Below are 21977 nucleotides of genomic sequence, written 5' to 3' on the forward strand. Positions count from 1 at the left end.
CTCTTCTTCTTTGTCTACAGTCTTTGAGGGACACTTGCAGGTAAGAGGCTTCCCCCAGTGACGACTTTGCATTTTGTGCAAACATCAGCAAACACAGCAAAGTATATAAAATAGTAGGTAGAAGCTACACAGGACCAAGGACCCACATTCTCAGGACGCGTCATGGTACCATGGAAGATGTTTCAGAACCAAGTGCTGCCTGGGGTCTGGGTAAAGATGGGGAGGGGCCCTGTGTACCACCTTGGCCTCCTGAATGGTGACTTCCACAGGGCTTTTGGCCCAGCCCAGGGAGGGATGGTGTCTGATAGCCTCCAGATGGACACCAGGGGTTGGTGGGGGGGCGGGGCGCTACCCTGTCTTGTCTGGAAGAGGTTCTCTGCAGGAAGGAACTCTATCCCTTCTACCTCAGCTGAGGAGAGTTTGAGAGTAAAAAACTCAGCCTCGGACAAAAAGCACAGTTGTAAATGGAGTGAATCTCTTCATTTTACCAGAACCAGATGTATAGAAGCACTAGGAAAGAAGGAAGCCAAAGGTTAAGGAAACAGACTACTGCCATCAGGAACAATCAAGTTTTATGGCCATGCTTGTCACTGGCAGGGAGTTCACAAGTTACGATTCTGTGCTCAACATGCTACAGGACATTGGAGGGCAGAGGCACCTCCTGCTGTGGGAACAGGGAAGCCACAGAAAGGCCAAAAGATTTAATGCATGAGCCCAATGCGAGGGGTGGCCAGGGCTTCCCTGAGTGTCCATCACGACACCTGGATCCTTCCACACGGTCCATCTCTGCAGTTTGGGAGCTGATCAGAGTCTTGGATTCTTTATCACCAGCCCTGTCTCCTCTATGACCAAAGTCCCCCCATCGTCTGGATGCCCAGATGATGAGCCTAGTTGCTGCACCTGCAGGATGGCAAAGCTGGGGAATGTCAGACTGAACTGTGTTGGGACCCGGGTGTGTTCACACTGATGTGTGTGAGTTGTGTACAATTCAGATAAGATCAGAGCTTCACCTTTACCTCTGTTCAAAACCCTCCAGCCGTCTCCTGCCTCCCTCACTGCTAGTGACAGCAGAGGCGTTTCTGGCTCTCAGGTGCCACATGGAGTACCTCTTGCCAGCGCTCTGGCTCTCTCCCCCCATCCACTCTGGCCACACTGCACTTCTCCACCAGGAAGGCAGGCTCCCAGCCAAGGCCTTTGTCCCTGAGTGTCTCTGGTCTGGAATAGCCGTCTCCGTGTATTGGTATGTCTTCCCTCCAAGTGTCTTCTGAATGTCATGTTCCCGGGAGGCCCTCCCTGAGCATCTGCTTAAAATGACAGCCCCTCTCACCTGCACTTCCTGCCCTCTTCCTGCCTTAATATATCTCCATAGCATCTCACTTCCTAGTGTTCTACTTAATGTACTTATTTATGCTTTCGTCATCTCCCCATATTGTAAGAGAGTTTTTTTTTTTCTTCTCTTTCCATCACTATCATAATTTTAATGCTCAGAACAGTGCTTACTTGTTGAACAAATGACTCATATATGGATTTTTTTGAGCAGGGCATTTCACAAAGCAGGTTGGATGTCCCCTTGATCCCCATCCTGGCCGCTGGTTATGCAGAGGGAATGCAATCTCATTTAATAACAATCTGAGCCAAACAATTGAAAAGGCAGGAGTCATAGAAAAGAAATTCTAAAGATCTCCCCCAAATTCAGTATGATGCATATACTTTTTGTGATGATCTAGTCATCCATCGGCATGCCAGTTGTATCAGACATCCTTTGCGCATCACTTCCCATTCTCTCACCTGGGTCCCTGATGCAGCGGCCAGTTCCATGCAGATGCTGACTGGCTTTGACAAGTGCAACCTGACAACATCACCTCAGGCCCCTGCAGTGAACCTCTCCATTCCTGATTCATAGCCTGTACTGTGCCCGCAGCAAGAAACTACTGGACTTTACATGTGTGCAACTTAGAAATATGAGAGACTGTGTGTTTGTCCTCAACAAATGGGGACAGAAACTGATGAATAAAAGCTTCTATTTTTGTTCTGGACAACAGTTTTGAGATACCTCTTATAAGTTTCTCAAAACTCCCTCAGAAAAGAATACCAGTTGGTTGTAATGGTGGCCAAGTGGTAAGTAGTAAGTGGGTGAGGATAACATGAGATGTATAATCGCATCCTATCTATTCAGGTGTTTTGGGATGTAGTGCAGGTGGAAGGTGAAGTATTAGGTTGTGTGGTGGTTGTCACATCTGATAAGTACAGAGACAATGCTAATTATAAAGATTGTGGAGTTGGCCAAGTGTTGTTACCATATAGGTCTTGGACAGTCAGTTATCAACTGAAGGCACAGAGTAGAAATCAAAGGGCTTGTGTGGAAGCATTTAATGTTACAATTGTCACCTGCACTTCTCAGGGCAGAATGTACTGAAAACTAGACCCATGGTCTAATTAAGAGTGGCCAAACCACAAAGGAAATTGAATTCCCAGCTTTGACAGATCTTCCCATTTCAAATTCAGAGCACTTATAGGAAAAGTGTGGGGCCCTAAAGTCTGAAATGAGGACATTTATGTAGTTAAACCCCAAAATCTTGAACCGTAATTCCCTGAAAGTTCCAAGTTTTTATGAACCAGAGGAAAGCAGTCTGCTTGCCTGGAGACCTTGCAAGGACCTTACTTGAGGCAAATAACTCACAAGATGACACATCTTTCCTTTTCCAGATTCACCTCATCATCCTTCTTTTAATTCAAGAAGATAATTATGGCCAAGTGAGGAAGAAGTTTCTGCTTCTGGAGAAAATAATTTAAATCTGGCAAGAACTGAAGGAATGTGTTTGGGAGGAGCTCTTGATGTGTTGGACTGAGTGGGTAGAATAAATGTCTAAAAAGTGGGGACAAATCTATTGAATTGAATTGGGGGTATTATCCATGACTTGGTTTTCAGGTCCCAGTAAGGACACCTAGAGCAAGTCCTCATATTGCCAGAAGCCTTCTGAAGTTTAGGCGTAACTGTAGAAGTTAAGGTTGAGGTAGAGATGCTGAAGTTGCCCTCGCATAATACTGAGAAAGTGGCTGGAAGGTCAAGGATGTAGGAATATTAGAATGGACTTATTAGGAAAAACTATTTAATTCTTCACTTGATTCTGTTATCTGAGAAGACACAGAGGACACTTCCTTCATGAAAATAGAAGGGGCTATAATGATGGTCAGGTGAAGATAGAGGATGAAGGCAGTGAAATTTTTTGAGAAGCTTGGTGGTGAACCTCCTCTGAGAGCTAGAAACTCCCATGAAATTGTACTTCACTCTATTAACAGACATGATAGAATTCTGGAAAGGCAACAGGGAGGTGAATGTAAATTCAGTAATGGTCAATGAGGTCAGAGTGGTAGGCAGAGTACCTTGACCTACAAGCCAATAGACCTTGGTGTTCCGAGAGGCCAGCTACATGTATAGCTGACCAGAGTGGTCACTTGAGATGTGATTAGGTACCAGTGTGGAAAATCACAGTACCTCACAGTCTATAGGTCTGAGTTGGTTCAGTCCCAAAGCCCAATAATAAAAGATGGGAGAGGTACTTTGGAGATAGATCATTGCACCATAACCTCAAGTATATACAATGAATACTCCCCTGATCCTTCTCCAAAAGGACCTTTACCAGTGTAGCTGTGCACTGAGGACAGGGAGATGCCCAGTCTTTTCAAAGACAATTGGGTATGGGAATTGGGTTGATGCTGACCCCAGGGAAGTCAGCTCCAGCTAGGTAGGGAAGTTATACAGGTGATAAATCTAGTCCTGGCCTCAGACTGACCTGTAATATATCCAGTGTATTCAGATACTCACCCTTTGATTACTTTCCCAGTCCTGATGATATATTGGAATGGATAATCTCAAGAGCGAGCAGACCCCTCACATTGATAGAAGGGCTACATGGAAGTCTGTGACCTTGTACAAATCAGAAGCATCTCAGGAGAAACTTTAATGGTTAATGCAATTAAAGTTGAAGATTTAAAAGAGGACTGGGAATATAGCTCAGTGGTAGAACACTTGCTTAGCAAGCATAAGGCCCCTGGGTTTGATCTCCAACACCACAAAATAATAAAACACACACACACCCCCACCACACACACCACACACACACACACACACACACACACACACAGATTTAAAAGATGCCTGGGAATTTGTCCTCCTCATTTCCCCATTCCACTCATCTCTTTGGCCCATGTGTAAAAACCAGATGGATCATGGTTGGATGACAACAAACTATTACAAGTGCTGACCAAGTGGTAGTCCCAACAAAGCTGTGTGTTTACTGGAGCATATTAACATAGCCGCTGGCACTTGGCAAATTGTGTTATTTTCAGTCATTACCAGTAAGAAAAATCAAAATCAGAGCTGTGTTAACTCTCCATCTTTCTGACATGACATGAGTCAAAGGGTCCTTGAGTACCTTGACATTCCAAAGAAGAACTACCTGCTGATTTACCATATTGACATCCTGCTAATCGGACCTGGTGAGCAAAAAGTGAAAAGGCCTAGTCAAACGGGGGTGTGCGAGAGAATGCACAGGATACTGTCACATTGCTGAAGTTTTTATGGTCCATCCATCTGGGATATTCCAGAACATCTTCTGTAAGATGACAGACAAGTTTCAGTACATCATGCCTTTTGCCACTAGGAAGGGGACACTGTGCTTGATGAACCAGTTGGTGAGCCACTTTGGATTTTGGAGGCAATACATTACTGCATTTGGGAATCCCGTTATTCTCTACTTACTGGGTACCTTGGAAGACTTCCAAGTAGGGCTGAGAAGTAAAGAAGTTCAGCAGCAGATCTAGGTCTCACTGCAAATATCTCCTGCCATTTACAGATTTGGGTCCAGCAGATCTGATGCTGTTGAGGGTAACTAGGGTGAGTAAGGATGCTGGTTCGAATCTCAGATGAGCTCCAGCAGGAAAGTCCAGCACAGACTCCTAGGGTCCTGAAGCAAGGTGAGACTTTACCTTATTCTCACCAGTCTTTACTTATTTCATTCCCAGGACCCACCATCCCACTCACTTATCCCCATCAGAACCCACAATTTCAACCCTACTTCCAAGTGCTGGGCTGTTTTCTCAGGGAAGCCAATATGCACCACAAACCTGGTCTTTGCTCTGTGGGGCAAGCCTAGAGCTCTCCTGAGACCCTGTATACCTGTATACCTGATGTCCCTGATATGGCTCTGAAGATCAGAGGGTCAATTTAGTGGCTCTGCTGACCAAGATGTTTGTGATAGCAAAGGATGCAGTACAGGGGTACTCTGGCACTTCATCCAAAGACATCAAAAATATCCCTGCTAGTAGGATGCTCTCATGTCCTGGAATTCTAGGATAAGAGTATAATAAACCCTATGTGTCCCTGGTAAGTGTAAGGAGAGCCTTATTAAATGAGATATCTCAAACTTGAACCCTGCAAGTCACAACTGGTTTTTCCAAGACTGTGCACATAACACATAACACTGATTTTAGTGAAAGCAAAGGAAAGCACACGCCACGCAGGCCAATTGAAGAAAATAATAATAAAAAAAAAGGTCACTGGAATCCACTAATGCCAGAAGGTGGAAAAGCTAAGCCAATCAACATGGTGTGCTGAGAATTCAAATGCACCCTACTCACAGACACAGGGATGGAAGCCAGGTGGGTGATCAGCCCAGAGAGAGGCAGCACCCATGCCCTCCAGCTCAGCCCCATGAAGAATTGGCTCTTTATTTATTTTTATTATTATTGGTTCTTTATATGTTATGGATTCCATATGAGCTATAGAGAGAGGACAATCCGAACTGTTATGTATCAGGTTTTCTGGTTTAAGAATTTGCACACTGGACTGGGGATACAGCTCAGCAGTAGAGCACTTGGCTAGAATATGCAAAGCCCCGGGTTCCAGCCCCAGCACTGAAAACAGAAAAAGAATTTGCAACCCACCTTGCCCTCCTTCCTCTCCCCCAACACTCTCAGGGACCCAGACCCATGATGTGGGTGATGTCTCTGGAGGGTTCACTCTGTGGACCCCAGCAGGCCTGCTGGGCAGAAGGCTGGACGAATCACACCTACTATGTGCAAGGCTTGGTGGGAGAGGTGTAGGCAGGGCGGGGACACAGCAGTGTTAGACCTCCTCCTTGCCTGCTCCCAGCCAGGCTGGGCTGTTCAGGAGAGCAGGGAGCCAGGGAGCCCCTCCCAACCCCGCCATCCACGTCCTCTTCCCTCAGCCCCACAGGCCAAGACAAACGCAGGGCCCCATCCAAAGCCTGGAGGTGAGTGCTGTTCATTTAATGGATCTCTAGAGAATGAGGCCGAATGTGCTGACTGAACATATTCTAATAACTTGGAGAGAAAAATCCATATTGCAAATCACCTTACTTAGTTCGGCTTTACAAGAACTATTTATTTCACAAGAACCGCAGCCTGCTCTTCATTTTTGTTCTCCTCGAACAGCGGGAAATGGCACACAGATGAATCTAGGGGATTTTTCACCCTCCTGGCTAGAAAAGGAGGGGAAGGGAAATGTGTAGACGCTCGAATCCTGTTAAAATAATTGATTCAGGCAGAGGCTTTGGTCATACATCTGAATACTCTCCACACTCAGTGACATTAAGCAGTGATCTCCCTCCCTGGGACAGGGGAGAAGAGAGCGATCTGTCACCTGGATGGCAGGACTTGCCTGTGTATCCTCAGGGTGTGCAGGCCTGAGCTGGGAGCTGGGAGAAGACAGGACAGAAAGGTTTCTGACCACAGGGGCAATAGTCAATAATGCAAGAGTATAAACGTCATGTCCCCTAGAAATTGGGATGACAGGGTAATTAATTACCTGTTTCTTAGAAATAAAGAGAGGAAGAGATACACAGAGCTTACCTGCCTCTTTGTCCCTAGCACTGTACCCATCAACACATCTAGCCGTGATCTGATAAGGCCACCATTATTATTCCATTTTGCAGCTTAGGTTTTGGAAACCCAGAGAGATTAAATAATTTGCTCAGGGTCACACTAACGGAAAATGGCGGGTACAAATCCAACCCCTGACCGCATATCTTCTTCCCCGTTCCTTGTCATCATGCTCTGGAAGGAAATGGAGGTAGAAGACTGTTTTGAGACAGAGATACAACATAAGGAAGGAGTAAGAGAAGATGCAAGACCCTGAGAAACTGCAGTGGCAGGTCCTGCCTTCTGACAAGGGGTGCGAATCCTGTAAACACGTCAGCATCCTGAACATTATTTACACCTTATCACTGTTGTGTTTCTCAGTCCCTTTGAAGAGCTGAAGGGGAAACTGAGTCACAAGAGACAGTTTGGGGCAAGTGTCATGGAGAGTCTGGAAGGAAATGCACCTAAAGAAAAATCTACAGAAATCCATAAAGACATATGTTTTCTGGATCTAAGTATATTCTAAAGTGTTCATTAGAGGACACGACAGACATGCCCTTGTTTAAAATTCGTTATTCACAATTTAGTCATTGTAATCATATGTCCAAAATAGGATTTTCTTTAGAGACTAAACATGGAAGTTTTCGTTAAAGTTTTGATTATATGTGAAAACAGCATTTTCAAAGTGTTATGGACTGTATCATTAATAACAGATCAACTACTTTCAAATCCATAGTGTGTTGACCCATTTTATTAGGCAACCAGGTGACACCAATTCTTTTAATATTGATTGTGGTCATTTTATATCAGATGGCAATAGCTTCAATGTGAATGAGTCTCTTTCTTGAATGGGGAGAAAAGTTGAAAAAAACAAACAGGGTAACTTGCAACAAGGCTTGCTTTGGTTTTTTTTTCCATACAGATATTTCAGCTGTCTCAAGGAGAAACATTTTTGACATTTTAGAAGGACAACTCTGCCTTCTTAAAAAGGGTCTCCAAGATATTGTGGAGAGTGGTTCACAGAGGAATAAGACATACTCTCACAGACTGTACATAATGTCAGGGAGATATCTGGATGACTGTAGAGTAGGTTAGTTGCTGCTAAGCATCATGGGAGAGGACTGAGCGCTGCCAGTTATGTAATAGAGAATCACAATTGGCGATCCTATATATTTGATAGAGTTTTTTTCTTATGTTACTGGGAATTGAACGTAAGGTGGTTCTATCACTGAGCTACATTCCCAACCCTTTGTATTTTTATTTTGAGATAGAGTCTCACTAAGTTGTGGAGGCTGACCTCAAACTTGGAAGCCTCCTCAGTAGCTGGAATTACAGGTGGGTACCACTATACCCAGCTGGCTGATAGATTAAAAAAAGAAAAGTCCTCAGTAGGAGATTGTGTTTCAAATGATTGTAGCAGCATTATTCATAATAACCTGAAAGTGGAAACAACCTAAATGTCCATCAACCAATAACCAAAATGTGGAATATCCTTACAATAGAATGTTATCCATCCACAAATAAGAATCAAGTACTGATACATATCACAATGTGGAAGAAGCTTGGAAACATTGTGGAAATGAAAAAAAGACCACACATTGGGTGATTCCAATTATATGAAGTGTTCAGAATAGACAATTCTATAGAGATAGAATCATCATGGTCTAGGATCAGTGGAGCTGAGGTGACTGGGGAGGTGTAATGAGAGATTTCTTTGGGGGGCAGTGAAAGTGATCTAGAATTAAATGTAATGATGGTTGCACAGATCTGGAGATACGCCAAACACCATTGAATATTATACTTTAACCAAATGAATTGAACACTGTGTGATTAATATCTCAATAAAACTATTTTTAAGTGGCAGGGGTGGGGGAGGAATAGTGTTTAAGGTGGGCTGTAGAGCCTGGGTTGCAGTTCCACAGTGCACCTGTTGGTTCTTTCCATGTGAAATCCATCTTCAGGTGCAAGCTGAGAAGCAGTTATGCTGGAGGCCACAGCCTTCTCACATCCAGAGGAGCAGGAATTTAAGGTACCGCAATTGGGAGGTGGTGTGGGCAATCTAGCTGTGGATGTTACAAAGTTTCTTCTGAAGCTAATTAAGAGTCTCATTTTTCTATCCCTCCTTCACATAGCTGCCAGCACTATCTTCCCCCAACACTGGACAAAGTAGGGTGTCCTCCACCTGTCCTTTTTGTCTATTTAGAGTCCTATAGTTTTTAAGGCCCTCATAGCAATTGGTGGCTGTGAACTGCCCACTTTCCCAAATGTTGCAGGCATTTTTTATGCCATGGGCTATATTTATGCTCACCTCTTGGCCTAGAATGTCTTCTCTGTTAAAAAACAAAACGAAACACCTGAGACCCAAATGAAAATAACTTCCCATGACAGTGACCCCAGTTTTCCTAGCAGCACTCAATCGAGCCACAGTGGTTGGTGCCTCTATTATGGTGTTTATTTTATTTTGCATTCTGGTATTTGTTCATATTCCTTTGACTAAAATACATGCCTTGTAACAGCAGGAGTTGTTCTTTTCCGACCAAAGAACATTTATTAGGTGTTACTGCTCACAAGTCACAAGAACTTGATATTGTGGGAAACACACTTAATGAGGCACAGATACTTACTTTAAGAAGTTTGAAGTCCATATTTTCAATGTGGATTATAGAAAGAGATTTAATATCTTAAATAAAAAAAGAGCTCTTACAAACCAATAAAAGCAAATATCCCTATAGAAAACAAAAGTAATTTCAGGTACTGCAGCAAGAGTACGCATTGTCTATTTCTCTGGAGAGTAGAAATATACATTAAAGAATATACATTAAAATATGTTATAGATTCTTATCTAGTAATTTATTACTCAGGAGCTTCACCTAAGGAAGTAAATCAGAGATGTGTACAAAGATCAAGTACAATGATGTTAGAGTGATTTGTAATATCAAAAAATAGAAATGGAACATCCATAGAAGAGAATCTTTTGCAGAAATAAAAAATATCTTATTTCAAAATATTTAATAGCACACACAAAAAGTCTGGGATAAATTTCAGAAAAAGTAGAATGCACACAAAAATCTGCTTTGATTCCAAAATATATCACTTAGAAGTGATATTTTAGGTTATTTTTATTTTATCCCTTTAAAATTTTCATTATGATTACATGTCTATTTTAAAATCAGTAGAACACCACTCAGGGGTGTAGCTCAGTGGTAGAGCACACACCTAACTTGTACAAGGCCCTGGGTTTCATTCCCAGAACTGTAAGGGGAAAAAAATTAGAAAAAAAATCTGATTTTTTGGAAGAAGAATATTAAGTCTAAATGGAAAACTAAGGCAATATAGAAAGGACCAGTGGTGTTATTCAGTCAGTATACACATGTATCTTCCAGTATGTCTCCGTGAAGCCGTGTGGCCATCGGTCCTTTGATGGGTTGGGGCCCTGACATACTAGTTAAAAGACATATTTAAAATCACCCATGCAAAGAGCTACAGTCATAGGAAGAAAAAAGTTTCTTAAAGCCAGGGTAAAGTATTTTCAAAATTGACATTCAATGAATAAAATTGCTTAGAAACTGTTAACAAAGGAAATGAAATCGACTAACTTACTCTAATGACTTTTTAATCACTGTGCTTAAGAACTAGAAAGAATCTTAAAGATCAGAAATGTCACAGATGGAGAAAATAAGGCTCCAAAGTATTTACCCACTTATGCAGGACTAAGAGGTCGGTGATGTAAAGGGTGGAACTGTGTCCCTCAAAATTCATGTGTTGAAGTCTTAACCTTCAGTTCCTCAGAACATAACCTTACTTTGGAAATTGTCACTGTAGATGTAATTAGTTAAGATGAGATCATTAGGATGGGACCTAATCTAGTCGACGACTGGCTGAGTGCGACCAGTATCCTTATAAGAAGGGGAAATTCGGGCACAGACATGCACCCAGTGAGAATGCCACCAGAACATGAAGTCAGAGATTGGGGGCAATGGATTCACAAGCCAAGGAATGCCAGAGATAACCAGCCAAGACCTGGGGCTAGGAGAGACGCCCGGAAGAGGTCCTCCCCCAGCCCTCCAAGAACCAACATTGCTGACAGCTTATTCTTGGACTTCAGGCCTCCAGAACTGAGAGACAAAGTTCTGTTGGTTAAGCTCCTTTATTTGTGGTCCCAGCTTTTGGTGCTTTGTCACAGTTGTCCTGCCAATGGATGAATACAGCAGGGAGGCAGAGCCTAGAACCCAGGCACGCTGACTCTCAGCCCAGTGCTAAGGCCCTTGAGCATCCAGCAGGTGTCTAGGAGAGGTTTCAGGTAAATAAACTCTTGGGCCCTCTCCGAATAGAGATTTGTGTGATATTCATGCTCAGGACACAACTTTGAATTTCCAGCCAAATTGAGATGGAAACCTGGACTGGAATTGAAGGGGCTTCAATCACCAGGTTATATTCATGGATGAAAACAGGGGCTAAAAATTCTCTCACCTGAGCATGAGTTTCCCACAGGTGAACTGCACAGTGCAGGCTTAAAGAATCCATGTTGCCCTTGAATGTAGAATTCTCTAGTGAAGACTAAAATGCAAGTCTGGGACCAGCACTTGGACTCTTTTTGAATTCCTTCTCCAAGCCCACAGGTCTTGAGACAGGAATGCTGGGTCCTGGAGCTTTAATTCACTTCAGATGGTGGATTGAGTCCTTTTTCTGTTTAGGGCAAAGCAAGGAGATGTAAGAAATGATGGTTATGTGATAAAGTTTGCCTTCTGTGTGTAAAGCAAGACATACTCCCAGGAGGATAAGCAACATCCATATAGCCATCTAAGGGACTCTCATCTCCCATGAAACAGAGAGGAGGAAAAGTCCAGAAGTATAAGGTTTGAGCACCATCCATAAAAAACTGAGGTTTCCTGCCCCGTCTGTCCCCATGACATTATGTTGCACACTCACAATTACCTTCTAAGCATCTGAAGACCTGGAAGGTCAGAGTAGTTTACGAGTTTATGGAATCCTAACTTTTTATAACAAAACAACCAAGTGATAAAACTCTAGGACTCAATTTCTTAGTATGAATTCAGGGAGGCAGACAAAGGACGTTCGTGGAGCTAGAACACAATGGTTTTCAGGTTCTGCCCTGTCCCCAACATGACCTGTCCCCACCCAGTCTCCCCGGGTGGGAAGGATTCCTCTGTGGAAGGGCTCTTGGAACACGTAGTGCAGCCTCAACACACGCCTGAATTACAGAGAACCACCTCTGGGGACCCAGCCAGGACTCAGACCAACTGTTTTAGAACCCACAGAACCTTTGAAAATGGAGCATTTCTAAAGAGCAGTTTTAAATGTAAACCAGACTCTTTGCAAGCCGCTGCCTCCAGCTGTATGAAGCAGGAAAGGAAAAAAAAAAAAAAAAAAAAGAACAGCTTTTAAATTAAAGTTCATAATACATTTTGTACATAGTTTGTGGTTTTATAGTTACTTTAATCTTTTTTTCCCCCTGTACTCCTCCAAAGATTTGAGGATCAGCTGAGCCAACACACAGTTGCACTTCTAAGCAACAAACTTGTAAAACCAGGCTCTGGACCATGTCCATTACAGCTTTGTAACATCTCCAAAAGCAAAGGGTGACATGATATATTGAAATGGATCCAAGTACCCATTACTATGTTTTGTGTCAAAGAACTGCTTTATTAAAGTCTTGCGTCTATAAATCAGGCCAGCTGAATGCTGTGTTTTTCTTGCCATCTCCATGTCCCAGGTCGACACAATCCATTCCAAGGGTCCTGGAGGCTGCACTGTGTCAGCCCAGCATCTTGCCTGCAGCTAACGAAGCCCTCAGGCTCCAGGGTCACAAGCTGGAGACCTGGAAGATCTGAGTAGTTTACAAGGGAGTGGGGGTGGGGCAGCACTGACTAAAGAGTTATTGTGACAATAGATAGAGACTGAGGTGAGCGTTCTACAGCACCCTGAAGCTCTGCACAAAGACTTCCTGACACCAGCCTTTCCCCCCACAGGCTCTCAATATGCAGGTGACCCAAGTCTGATAGGAAAAGATTTTTTTTTCCAACGTCCTAATTGCAGACCTAAAAGAGAATTGTGATTTCTGCCCTGGCCTTGTGGCCTTGTTCCTTTTCTTCCTTTTCTTGTCCATGGGAAAGGACAGCCTAGCAAAAGGACTGGCTAGGCAAAAGAAAATGGAGTTCATACAATTACCTAGCATCTTAATCTAGTGGCACAGCATTAACATTTCGATAATGTCAAAACATGAAATTCACATTGAGCTAATTTGTACCCGCCGGGGTGAGAGAGCCAGGGCTTTGGGATCAGATGCCCCTGGTTAAGCCCTGACTGTCAGCTGGGGTGAGTCATCTTGTTCTCAAAACAGACTCGCAGAGCAGCTGCAAGGCGGGTATGTGAGAAGGAGCGGTCACTGTAAAGCACCACGGAAGCAAGCATCCACCTGAGGTTTTACAGTCCCCAGAGCTGACCTCTGCAAGTTTTATTTCTGTGTATCTCACATCACCAGGTCTGGGCCTTCCCAGCCCTCTGAAGAAAAAAAAAAAAAACAGATCTGAGAGTGGATCTGAAGAGGTACCAATTCCATTGTTCATGACCCAACACGGAGCCTGCTGAGGCACTGGAAAGAGGTATTGGCCAAGTGGCCCTCCTTCCACAGGGAGCTCTCAGGGGATAGACAATGCCCAGGACCCTCAGGGGCAAGACAGTGCCTCTGTGAGTGGGTTGGACAAATGCTGGGCATGCAGGGGACAGAAAGCAAGTCCCCATGTTCAATCTAAGTAGGTCTGCAGAATATTAACCCTGGGAAAGGGCAGGAAAGGAGATGACCCCTTAGTCTACCCAGGGAAGACATCCATAGGGGACTGGACCTGCCAGAAGGGGTCAGTTCCAGCCACACTCTGAAAGTGTGAACGCTCACAGGGAAGGAGGCCCTGCAGGTGGACAAGCAGCTCCTGTACCCTGGCTGAACACGAGTCTGGCACAGGGAAGCCAACAGTATGGGGTTTCTGCTTTCGATGCTATGGAAAGACAGTCTGGTGGTCAGCGGCAGCCCTGCAAAGAGCCACTCTTTGGGCGGAAGCCATGAGGCAGGGCCTGAACATTGACAGGCTCTGTGGCCAACACAAACCACACTGGTCCACTGCAGAATCAATTGACTGAGACTCTGGGGACCCACAGACTGTCCCCCTTCTGGTCCAGCTTGTGCACCCAGAATTCAGCCCAATAGGTAATGATCCAAGGGCAGTGAGAGGTCGTGAGTTTCATGGTCCTTGTGATAAAAGAAGACGGATCAGCTCTGAGCAACTGGCTCCACCAGTCATGCAACCAACTGGGAGAGAGGGAGGAGTTGTACATGTGGGGTCAACAGGAGGAACAATCTGGAAAGGAGGGTGAGCGCGCTAAGCCCAGGGAAAGGGGTTTTAGGAAGGGAGGAGAGTTGAACACTGCAAGGAGCTGGTGTTTAATGAGATTATGAGGAAGGCATAAAACTGGATAGCCAGGAAGTGGCTGATGCCTGAGGGGCCAAAGTCACACTGCAGTCATCTGAGGAGGAGAGGAAACCAGGATGCTGGGGTGGAACAGCGTCCCCAACATTAGTACAGAGCTCACCTCCAAGAACACTGAGACCCTGGTGAGAAATAGCTCTCTTCCCAGTTCTCTTCCAGTCCCCTGGTGACATCAGAAATCCTCTGCTCAGGCTACAGTGTCCCCAGTATGCCTTCCTCACTGGCCAATTGTCTTTATGACCAGCAGAGAGCAGGCCTCACACCTGAGTCTTCTAGAAGTAGCCGTATGCTTGGTGTGGGAGTGCTGGGGACCAAACCCAGGGCCTCATGCATGCAAGGCAAGTGCTGTACTGCTGAGCTACACCTTAGCTCCCCAACGCAATTAAAAAAAAAAAAAAAAGCTTTATTGGGTCTAACGTACATACAAAAAACTGCACAGGTTTAAAGTATACAATTTGATGAGTTTGGACTTAAACAGTCTTAAACCCATCGCCATAATCAAGGTAACAAACACCCATCAGTTCCCAAAGTTTCCTCATGCCCCTCCTGATTTCTTTAACCTTTCTTTGTGTGTATTTAAGGTAAACAACATGATATTTTGCTATATGTATATTTAGTGAAATTATTTCTGCAGCCGAGTCAATTAACATACCAATCATCTCATGTACACATCTTTTCTATGTGTTGTGGTAAAGAACACCTACAATCTCTTTTAGCAAAATTCCAATAAACAATAGGATATTCTAACTGTTCCATGCTGTTAATTCGATCTCTAGACTTAGTTGAGTTTGGGGTTTGTTTTGCCGTTGTTGTTTGCTGTTTTTATGGTAAGAACACTTAACCGGAGAGCCACCCTCTGAATAAATTTAAGTGCACAATACAGTATTAACCATGAGCACTACATTGTATGGTGAGCCTCCAGAATTTATCCATCTTGTATTTTTTTGTATTATGAAAAAAACTACTTCTCCCATTTAGTGTAGTAGCAGGAAATTTCCTTAGAAGACAATTTACTTAAGTAAAATGTGAGTCGATTTAAAGATAAAAAGATGGAGTGACTATCAGAATACTGTAGCAAAAATTATTAAGACAGTACGTGGTGGAGCAAGTAATGATTCAAAAGGAGTGAAGTTCCTCCGAGGCTCTGGCAGAGGAAGGTGGGGGAACCGAGGCACAAGGCCTGGGGTGGCTTCCTTCTGAGAGGCCATGGCAGGAGGCCTCATTTCTCTGACCCTCAAAGCTTGTTGTGAGAACTAAATTCTGCTTTGCAAAACCACATGGCAGGAGGGCCAGTTGAATCGGGTGTTCAATCCATGCCATTAAAATTTGAATTCATACTAGTGATTGGGTTTGGAGTAATTGCTTATTGACAATATGAAGTGAAGAAACATGAACACTCGTCCTGGTCCCTTGTTCCCCAGGGTGTCCATCAGGATGGCCACCTTCTAGCTGGGAACTTCAGCCCCTGGGCCACACATGGAAGTCCTGGTTTGGGGAATTCTCTTCTGGGACTCAGGGTGGTGAAATGAAAAACAGATGAGAAATGTAAATCTTTGTTGTTAGGGTACGTATATGAGCATACAAAACAGATCCATGTTCCTCCCTTGTGTGGAGAAGCAAAGTGAGAGGAGATAATGATTTAATCAAAGAAAACTAGCAGACGGTAACACTGTGCAGACACAAACAGAATGAGGGATAGGTCTGTCTTCTTTGTTCTGTCTTCACCCCCTAAAGAAAATAAAGCACACATGTGGGAAATCTAAGCTAGTTTGCATTCAAATTAAGGATGAAAACCTAATGCGTTTTGGGTCTGGGATTGAAAAATGTAACATGTTCTAAGACGAGACGCCTGTCATTCATTTCATCCCTCATTTCCCCCAAGAGAAGCCAAGCATTGGGATTCCTGATGTTCCCTGTTGCAAAGAGTCCCAGTGTCTCTGCCAGAGGCGGGGTGGCGGGGGGACCCTGGTTAAAACAACAGGTGGCTTGTGGGATTGGCCTTTAATTAAATATTCTAGGATTCAGGCATTGTCTTACAATTTAACCAAAACTGGAACTCTGGTTTAACTGAATTCACGTTATACCTTTCTTCTGTTGGGTTTCTGCTTTCTTCTCTTCTTACTTCTTCCTTTAAGGCTTCCCTTTGAGAATGAAAGTCAGCAAATATATGTTTGCTTCTGGAATGTTCTCCAAGTCTGGTTCCCAAGAATCCTGGCCAGACCCTGGTCCTCCTCAGTCCCTCCCAGTACAGTAAGCTCCTTAGGGGCCAGGCCAGGCAGGACCAAGTCTGCCACTCAGTGCACCAGGAGAGGGCCCTGGATGCCACCCAGGTCAAAACTGATCACTTTGTAGTTCACTGCGTTTTAATTCTATGATGGTACTTAAAAAACCTTGGAGGAAGGGAAGGGAAAAGGCGACCTGTTCTACTTCAGTTGGCTTGAGAGACAGGGACAGCCACCTACCCCCCAGTGAGACTTAGTCCCCCAGTATGACTTGCCTCTCATTAAATGAACAAATTGCACATCCCAGAGGAGCTATAGTGATTAAAAGGCATGGGATTTGGAGTCTGTCTGGATTTGATTTCCAGCTCATTCATTTACTGCTGGGAAAATCTCTCTCTTCTCTCTCTCTCTCTCTCTCTCTCTCTCTCTCTCTCTCTCTCTCTCTCTCTGCATGATACCCCCCACACAGAATGTCCTCAGTAAATCTGAAGTCACCCTTCACGCACATATAGCCATGGAGTTCAGGGTCCAGCTGACAACTGTGTTCTTTGTTGTCATAGGCTCTGGAAGAGGAAGGACTGGCAGATTTCCAGATCGGGTGTCCCGAATTTCCAAACTTTCCAGAAATTGTGGATGAGGGAAGAAGGGAGCTTCCGTAAATGCAGAAGCAGAATCGGCATTATTACATGGACAATTCCAGAAGACCCATATTCATCCTGGGGTATGGAACTCTGCCTGCAGCTTCCCAGTCCTTCAAACCTTCCTGCCTCAGGTGAGTGTCCTCAAGTCACAGATGAGGCAGCAGAGGCTTCACCAGATAAGGTATTTTCACTAGGTCCTGTGGCTGGTGAGGATGGGGGTCAGACCTGCTGGTGAAGAGGACAAGGAGAGGAGCCCTGGATGCAGGAAGGGGCCCTCCCATTCCCTGGCAGAGCCTACTCTGAGAACTTGGGTCTGTAAGCTCCACAAACGAAGGGGAAAGGGAGGTTTTGTTAATAGGAGAGGAGACTGGGTGTGGGTGGCTTCCTGATGTCCTTTCTTGGGAAATGGGGACAAGAATCTTTTGATGCTGATTACCTTTGAAAGAAGTAGATTTCAGTTGGCATTTTGGGAATGACTAAAGAAACATCACCATGACCAGGGTTGTCATTTCGCCCAGCATGGATATGAGATGGTTTGCAGTCTCCTTCCTGGAAATGTAGACTCACCGGAGAGTCAGTGTGCACCAGGGGAGATCAGGGAGGGACTGGAGACTTCTAGTTCCCTGTGAAGTCTAACCAAGACTAAAAATGGTTCTGGTAGAGAATGGGCTTCTGTGAGTCAAGTTTATCATGGGACTGGCACAGGGAGCAACAGCAGAGCTCTTCACCACGCCCTGGTGGTGGGCACAGGAAGTGGGGGCAGAAGCAGGGTAGGTGGCTACTTCATAGACTGGTTCCATGGCACATGGGCCCCTTTGCAGTTGCTAGAAAAACACAGTATGAACACGCCCATCCCAAGGTGAAATGCCAGTCAGGCAGCCCCACATTCAAAGCTCAGCTCCATCACGGAACAGCCAGGACAGCTAATTGACCTTCTTGTTTTGCTCATCTGTAAAATGGGGGTGGAAGTCACTGTCTTCCTTTCAGTGTTACTGCAAACATGAAAAGGGACAAAATCTGTTTGTGCAGCCCAGTGCCCATCTCATGGTGAGTACAGGATCCATGGAAGACTGGGAAAAAGAGTGTCGCTTGTACATAGTATAGTCACATGTCACTTCACAAAGGGGATGTCTAGAGAAATATGTTATTATTTGATTTCATCATGCAAGCATTCTAGAATGTACTTACACAAGCCTAGGTGATGAGTGGGTGTGTCCATCACTGTACATGGCCTCTTGATACAAGGAAGAGACCAGGTACACCTGAGCTGGATGAAGCTGCTGCTGATGTACCACAGGTACAGTAAACTTTTTTTCCTAAATAGAATGGGCACACTCTAAAATAACAATAAAAGATACAGTAAATATGTAGAAAAGTCACATGGTCATTTGTTACCCTCATCAAGTATGTTCGAATATGCTCTACTTTTAAATGACCAGCAGGGATGTAGATCTGTTTACACCAGCACAGAAGGAACACCTTGTGCATTGTGATAGCTGTGTCAATGGGTGATAGGAACTTAAAGCTCTATTGTCACGTCCTGGGACCACCATCCTATATGTGACCTGTTGTTGACACAAACATTGTCACATGGTGCGTGAGTGCATTTAATGGATCTAAAACACATTCTATCCCTCCTTTCCTTTCATCTCATCATATTAGTCAATAAACATCATCATACCCATTTTATAGGTAAGGAACCTGAGAGCTTAAATAACTTACCTCCAAGCTAATCTCAAGCCCAGTGCGCATTTCACAACCTCATTACACATTTTTCCCCTTTGGTTAAATCCAGCCACCCCTGCAAGCCCCTCACCCCCAGACCCTCAGCAGCCACCAGGCAGCCTTGTTATCTCTCAGGTCTTTCACTTGCTGCCCTCCTGGGCTCTTGTCCACACAGGATCTTGAGCAAAGAAACAATTTGGTACAGAATGAGCCTTTTGTCCTTACTCCTGCTCCAACCCTTATTAACTCAATTAAAATGAGTCGTTGCTCCAAGGTGTAAATGTGTTGTTCCCTGCGGCTCACAGTTGCCTACAGAAAGATGCATTGAGAGTAAAAATGGTCTACTAAGTGGCTTAGAGACGGCAGCAGAGTGAAAGCCTGTCTTCCATCGTAGCCTTGTTTCTGCAGGGCAAATCTGGGAATTGCTCTGTCCTCTGTAAATAGCATGTTGGCATCAAGATCAAGGAAACAGGAAGTCCAGTGATGAAGTTCACAAGGATGGGGGAGGGCTGCCTTCCCATTCAAACATCTTGGCTGAGTGTTCTGCAAGGCGCAGAGCTCCACGATGCTGAATTGTGTAACGGGGTCCAGCCTGCTTCAGTTATACCTCAGGATCAAAACCTCCCAGATTCAAAATAGCATCTAACACACTCCCCATTCCTGTGCGCCTTGCTGCGTGTCCACGCACCAGAACAAGGGCAACAACAGCGCTTCCCCAGCTGCCCATGACCTTCTTCCGCCTGCCCCATTTAGTCTTGACTCTGCTCTGCCTCCACGCTCAAGGTCTGGCTGTGGCCAGGAGTCACTGAATTAATCATGCTAAACAAGAGCTTTGCTGATGTTTTAGAATGTCGAGGGTGACCTAATTCCCTGTATCTGTTTTTCACAACTTTTTAATTTTTTTTCCCCTGTTGTTTATTTGAGAGCAAATCACTGGACTGAGATCAAGCAGTTCATGGTGCCAAGAAACCAGAGAGGCTGCAGAGGCTCTGAGCACCATGGATCAAAGTTTCCTGGCTGCCAGCACTACCTAGCTGAAGGAGCTGCCCTTGGAGCAGGTACATGTGATCCCTGGGGTCATTTGGGGTGATCCTGCTCATGCACCCAGGCCCCACAGGGCTCACAGCTCAAAGGTGAATAGGAACTGCTGCTCAGGGGACCCCTCCGAGGCTGGGTCTGGTAACTTTCCCAGCCCCGGCTCTTGGTGGCTTCCTTAGCCATGGCTCCAGTGGGGGTGGGGGGAGGCTTATTTTCATCTCAGGTAAAGGAGGAAGGCTGAGGGTACAGGTGGCCTCACCTGGCATTCTATAGAACAAAGGGTGAAGCTCTGACAGAATAAGGAATCCGTGCCTGTGGGTTTCTTTATCCTCCTGTGAGGTCTTTCTTCCTTGCCCCAGCCTGGGCCCTTACAGGCAGGAGGACCCTGGTGTGCTCTCCCTCTTCAGGTCTGTGGATGATGAATCAGAGGCCAGGGGTTAGGGGATGGGCAGCCTTTCCATCTGCCTCTGATGTGGTCCGGGACAGGCGTCTGGTGTGCCCTCTAACCCAGATCCTCCAGGATTCCTGGGAGCTGGATGGGGTGAGATCACTGCCCCGACACTGCATGAGGAAAATGAGATAGGCGCTATAAGGGATTGGCCCAAGATCATGGAGATAATAAGTAGAGAAGCCCAAACAGATTTTTCTGACTCAGTCTAAAAAAAAAAAAAAGTTACATGTAAATCAAAAAGTTTTAGTTATATTCGTTCTTTCAATCTTACTCTAAGTGGAAGGACAATTTAAAAGAAGCCCATAGGGAGTCTTAAGTTCCTTCTATTTTATCGGCTTGATAGACCCAGATTTTCTTTTGTCCATTCCTTAAAGTGAGGCCCCCTGGGTGGAGCTAGCTCCTACTGATACAGGAATGCAAGCTCTTATCAAAGACCTATGGGATTCTCAGCTCATTTGATGATGCCTCTATTACCAGCATCACCATTATCACCTCCTACCCCTGCGGACCCCTGGGGATAAATGGGCACAGAGAGTTCAACCTGTGCAAGGTCACCCTGAGGAGAGTATGGGGGTTCTGTTTCACCTTCTCTTCTGTCTCTTCTCTCTGTCTCAGCCCTTACTACTCCTGTTTCTGTGTCTTTGAGAGGAGAATTAAGGATTCAATTTTATAGATGCAAAGCACCAAGCCCTCACATCACCATCCTGGATTACCCTACAGACAGCTGTAGCTGGGTTGGGAGGCTCACATTTCCAAACTAATTTTTAAGAAGCTGCATTCAGGTATTTAGGATAAGCCAAAAGAAGAAGAATTATTCAGGACTAAAACCCCTAGGCCTGCTTCTTAAATTTTAATGTGCACACAAATCCCCCAGAGATAGCGTGGAGATGCAGATTCAGGTTCTGTAGGTCTGGCTGGGCTGAGATTCAGCATTTCCAACAAGCACCAGGATGATGTGTAAGTGTCTCGTCTGTGGCCCACACTTCGAGTATCGAGGCCCTAGACCACAGGTTTCTAGGCTAGATTCCAGGGGTGTCTTGAAGATGCCTCAGAGGCAGGACTGAAGGATGTGTAAAGGGGTTTCCTGTAAAATTTCCCCTGAAAAAAGGTGTGGTTTTTTTCCTGCCTTGAAAAAAAAAAGTTTAAAAACCACATTCCTAAATAAAATGCCCCATACATTTGGAGATACTTACTTGCATGTGTAGCAAGAAATTTCTGTCCCCAAAGAGAAATGTTTTTATATACTTTGCTGACTCAGGGGAATCAACGGCCATATTTGGACAGGTGGCCTCACATTGACCTCCTTGCTACCTAATGGAAAGTGTTGAAGGTACTCTACTTAGAAATAATTATATTTACATAGCCTCTGTGTGCTCTCTCTCTCCCCCTCTCTCTCTCTCTCTCTCTCTCTCTCTCTCTTGCTTATAAGAGAAAAAGATACTTCTGGAATTCATCAGTTCCAACTGTTTACTTCCATTTGAGGACAGAACTGTATTTTCCCCCCATGTTTGAATTT

The 21977-nt window shown here is 44.7% G+C and overlaps 1 long non-coding RNA gene across 1 annotated transcript in view; it reads left to right on the plus strand.

Annotated features, from left to right (window-relative positions):
- The window catches only part of LOC124095127 (uncharacterized), a 49010-nt gene extending 44939 nt beyond the window's left edge, over positions 1-4071 (plus strand). The window contains exon 3 of the long non-coding RNA XR_009227096.1: positions 2707-4071. This is a non-coding gene — a long non-coding RNA (uncharacterized LOC124095127). The remainder of the gene's footprint in view (positions 1-2706) is intronic.
- Positions 4072-21977: the final 17906 nt, after the last annotated feature.

The sequence above is a fragment of the Marmota monax genome, unplaced genomic scaffold (genome assembly GCF_021218885.2).
Source record: "Marmota monax isolate L192 unplaced genomic scaffold, Marmota_monax_Labrador192_F-V1.1 WCK01_AAM20220418_F8-fsc00066, whole genome shotgun sequence".
NCBI classification, from domain to species: domain Eukaryota; kingdom Metazoa; phylum Chordata; class Mammalia; order Rodentia; family Sciuridae; genus Marmota; species Marmota monax.